This window comes from Hyperolius riggenbachi, chromosome 10 (genome assembly GCF_040937935.1).
Source record: "Hyperolius riggenbachi isolate aHypRig1 chromosome 10, aHypRig1.pri, whole genome shotgun sequence".
Taxonomy (NCBI): domain Eukaryota; kingdom Metazoa; phylum Chordata; class Amphibia; order Anura; family Hyperoliidae; genus Hyperolius; species Hyperolius riggenbachi.
In genome coordinates this window covers 58,167,962-58,172,857 of record NC_090655.1, presented here as the reverse complement: position 1 = coordinate 58,172,857, position 4,896 = coordinate 58,167,962, and the positions used below count along the sequence as shown (strand labels likewise).

At 49.3% G+C, this 4,896-nt stretch overlaps 1 non-coding gene across 1 annotated transcript; it reads right to left on the bottom strand.

The window, feature by feature from the left end:
* Positions 1–1,308: 1,308 nt before the first annotated feature.
* Positions 1,309–1,499, bottom strand: LOC137537354 (U2 spliceosomal RNA). The gene has a single exon (XR_011024609.1). It is a non-coding gene; the product is annotated as a U2 spliceosomal RNA (small nuclear RNA).
* Between the last annotated feature and the right edge of the window lie 3,397 nt (positions 1,500–4,896).

Here is a 4,896-nt window from a genome sequence, read left to right as displayed (position 1 = left end):
AGGTGGGCTAAAAAAAAAAATAAAAAAAAATAGGCTACCTGATCAGGAAGCCCTGCAGGAATGCCCCTGGAGGACGTTTTGAACAGGAATTCCTCTCCCTGTGTTTACCTCAGAGATAGCGACAAATATTGTTGCTAATCTCCAGGGGCTATGTCGCGGCAATGGGGAGGCATAGATCAGCAGTGTGGGGGCACAGAGGTATGTCATGAGGCAGAGAACATCCCTCTGTGTCCCATCTGAAACCACCCACCTTGGATTCTCTGATTCTCTTTAGGATTCCTGACAATTTTGGCGTTTCAGCTGTCACTATTGATACAGCCAGGCCCAATTCTAGGGCCCGTGCGGCCGCCCTGAGCGCTATTGGGAGGGGGCGCTGTAATGGAGGGGGGAGCCGCAGCCGCGGGGAGGGCAGCCCAACCTCTCCATCCCTTCCTCTCCCCAGGCCGCCCTCCATGCTCCCCCTCTGACTGCAGAGTGATTGCAACAGGGAAGCGCTGTAAATAGTAACTCACCTCCCTGGATCCAATCGCCGATCACTCACTTGTTGCTGATCTCCTGCATAGACGCTGATACGCATGCTGTTTCCTGTTAAACAGGAAGTAGCGTGTGTATCAGCGTCTATGCAGAGCAGGAGGAGACTGGCGGCTAGTGAGTGATCAGCGATTGGAACCAGGGAGGTGAGTTACTATTACAGTGCTTCCCTGCTGCAATCACTCTGCAGTCGGAGGGGGGAGAGGAAGAGGGAGGGAGAGGTCGGACTGCCCTCCCTGAGGCTCCCCTCTACATTATGGGGGGGGGGGCTACCTCACCTATACTGGAGGGGCAGCTACCTATCTAACCTATACTGGGGGGTAGCTACCTATCTAACCTATACTGGGGGGCACCTACCTAATCTAACCTATACTGGGGGGAGCTACCAATCTAACCTATACTGGGGGGCAGCTACCTATCTAACCTATACTGGGGGGGGCAGCTGCCTATATAACCTATATTGGGGGGCAGCTACCTAATCTAATCTGTACTGGGGGGCACCTTCCTAATCTAACCTGTACTGGGGGGCACTTACCTAATCGAACCTATACTGGGGGGCAGTTACATAATCTAACCTATACTGGGGGGCAGCTACCTAATTAACCTATACTGGGGGGGGCAGCTACCAATCTAACCTATACTGGGGGCAGCTACCTAATCTATTCTATACTGGGGGGCAGCTACCTAATCTAACCTATACAGGGGGCAGCTACATAATCTTACCTATACTGGGGGGCAGCTACCTATCTAACCTATAGGGAGTACCTACCTAAAAAAGAGTAGTGCACCGGTCCTGGGGGTACTGCAATACCAGGTCGATGCGCGGAGTGGACAGAGCAAGCTCTTCTTCCATCTCCCTGTTCCAAAAATCCATTTAATATAGGGTCCCCAGATAGGGGACGTATCAGATATTAAACTGATAAGAACAGATACTACACTTGATCTTAGCCAAAAGGCCGAGAAGCGATCTGGGGGGCAGCTACCTATCTAACCTATAGGGGGCACCTACCTAATCTAACCTATACTGGGGGGCAGCTACCTATCTAACCTATACTGGGGGGCAGCTACCTATCTAACCTATACTGGGGGGCAGCTACCTATCTAACCTATACTGGGGGCACCTACTTATCTAACCTGTATTGGGGACACCTACCTACCTACCTACCTAGCCTATACTGGTGGCAACTATACTGGCTACCTATATTGGAGGCACCTACCTATCTAACCTATGCTGGGGCAACTATTCTGGCTACCTGTATTAGAGGCACCCACCTAGCTAACCTGTACTGGGGGCACCTACCTATCTATAACTTATACCTGGGGCGCCTGCCTATCTAACCTATACGGGGGGCAACTATACTGGCTACCTATACTGGAGGCACCTACCTGGCTAACCTATACTGGGGGCAACTATACTGGGGCACTTATGCCTGGCTACCTATACTGGGGTACCTATTCTTGGCTACTTATACTGGGGGGACAGGACCTATACTGAGTGCAACTAGACCCAGCTAACCTATACTGCGGGCACCTATACCTGGCTCCGCGGTTGGGGGTGGGGGGGTGGGGGGGGTGTGTTAGCACGCCAGTAAAATTCCCCTTAGCACGTGCAAAGTGTCTTTGCTCACGCTAATATGTGCACAAAAGTTTGCACACTCATAGTTTAGCGGTGAGCGGGAAAAGTCGCACCATGCGTGCAAAACGTTGCACCGTCTACATGCAAAATAGCCTAATAAGCGTACTGTAATGAATAGCGTAGATGCCACCGCACGGGCAATCTCCGCGTTCCAGCCAGCGGCTTCTGCCGCGCAGCAACGTGATGCTGGTTCGCCTGGTCCTTCTAGTGCACACAGATGAAGAGCTACGCGCGCGCGCCAGGCGACAGGGCCTTTATGCGGATTGGCTGAGTGACTGGGGTGGCGCTGTGGAGCGCTTTTGGTATATATAGGACTTGCCTGTCAGTTGCAAGTTGCCTGCTGTTGCGAAAAGTTACGTTGAGCTCTCAGACCTGAGTCAGATCCTACAGTGTGTTAGAACCAGCCGGAGCTGGGAATTCACACTGAGTCATATTCCATTGATAGCTTTAAAGTACTATTGCTTTATTACTGTTTATGTGTTAGACTAGTTCCCAGTTGTTGAGACCAAGGATCTCACACCTAAGACTAGGAGATTGCTACATTGCTACTGTTTATCTATTAGACTAGTTCCCAGGTGTTGAGACCAAGGACCTCACATCTAAGACTAGGAGATTGCTACATTGCTACTGTTTATCTATTAGACTAGTTCCCAGGTGTTGAGACCAAGGACCTCACACCTAAGACTAGGAGATTGCTACATTGCTACTGTTTATCTATTAGACTAGTTCCCAGGTGTTGAGACCAAGGACCTCACACCTAAGACTAGGATTGATTTATATTACTGTTACCTGTTATGATCTTTGGCTTTCCTGACTACTCTCCTGCTCTCAGATTCGGTACTTCCGCCCATCTGATAATCTGTTGCCAACATTGCCTGTACCTGGATACCGAATCAGTCTTCCGCCTCTGTACTTTATCTGTCCGTGTGTTACCGACCTGGCTTGTCTGACCTTTCTGGCTGTCACCTAGCCCTTGGGTGATCAGCCTTACTGTACTATCTGTGACACTTGCTCTTCAGGTGTTTACTGGCTGCAAGCTCAGCCCTATGGTCACCTGCTCCTCAGGAGACCATCTTGCAGCACAGTCAGTGGGTCTCTACCTCTCTAAGGTCCACTAGCTGCAGTACAGTCTGATTCCCTGCTCCTCAGGGAATCACCAACTGCAGACCAATCATTGTCATACTACTCCAGTCAGTGATCCCTGCTCCTCAGGTATCCACTGGCTGCAGTACAGTCTGATTTCCTGCTCCTCAGGAAATCCTCGGCTGCAGGTCTATCAGAATCACTCATTCCATTACATATAATCCTTGCAGTCCAGCCGGTGATCCCTGCTCCTCAGGAAATCTTCTGGCTGCAGTGCAGTCTGGTTCCCTGCTCCTCAGGGGATCCTTGGCTGCAGTAGTATCTGTATCTCCCGCTTCTCGGGAGATAACCTCTCCGTTTACTGTTGCACCAAACACAATACCACATTGGGTGTCCTGTGTCTAGCTATACCAGTATTATTGGTGATTCTGCAGATCACCACATAATCAGGTATAGCGTCTGCATTATTGGTGATACTGCAGATCACCAATAATCAGAAAAATCTGTGTTGCTGACACCAATCGTTACAGAACAGCAGACCAAAACAATATGGACGCACTACACAGCTGAGTTGACAGTTTAGCCACTTCGGTGGATAATCTCATCAGGGTGCTTGATGGCCAGAAGACTCAAATCACAGCTTTGTCTGGGTCAATACAGGTTCTCCAAACGGCTGTGAATACAGTGCGATCCCCTCCAGTTACAGACCTTCGCATGTCTGTACCTGAAAAGTTTTCTGGACATAGATCTGACTTTCAGAATTTCAGAAATCGAGTGCTATCATATTTTGAGTTGAGGCCTACCCTATCAGGAACTGAGTCTCAGAGAGTCACGTTTATAAAGACCCTTTTGTCAGGGGATTCACAGACATGGGCATATAGTCTTCATGCAGAGCATGAGGCTCTATCATCAGTTTAGGAATTTTTTAAGGCCATGGCCATTATATATGATGATCCGGATATTGCTTCCACCGCTGAATGGAAGCTAAAGACCCTGCGCCAAGGTCGAGATCCGGTAGAGATTTATGCAGCAGAATTCAGCAAGTGGGCTGTATCGGCTAGGTGGGGAACATATGCACTGTTAGACTGTTTTTTGTCAGGTTTATCTGATGCAGTTTCTGACTTGATGTTGGGACATCTTGAGCCCAAGTCCATTGACGAGGCAATTGCTTTAGCTGTACGGGTAGATCGCCACTTACGCTATAAAAAAAAGTCCCGGGGTAGAAATGCTGTAAGATATGTCTCCTACGCCTCCTCTCCAACTTCGTCACCTCCACCAGAGCCGATGCAAATCGGAGATTCTAGATTGCCGCAGGTGGAAAAGAATCGCAGGAAATCAGAAAGACTCTGTTTATACTGTGCTGAGGAGGGTCACAGGGTTCAGAATTGTCCTAAGAAGTTGGGAAACGCTGCCGCCTAGGTGTAGTCAAAGGTAATACCCTAGGCGAGCAGTCTTTACCTCTAAACAATAATCGTCTGCTCCTTCCCTGCTCTATCGCGTGGGAAGGTCAGACTGTTCCCATAAAAGCCTTTGTAGACTCCTGCTCTGCAGCCAACTTCATAGATTATGATTTAGCAAAGAAATTGGGAATTCCCTTACTTCCGTTAGACCGACAGATTCTGGTTACTGCAGTTGATGACTCCCCA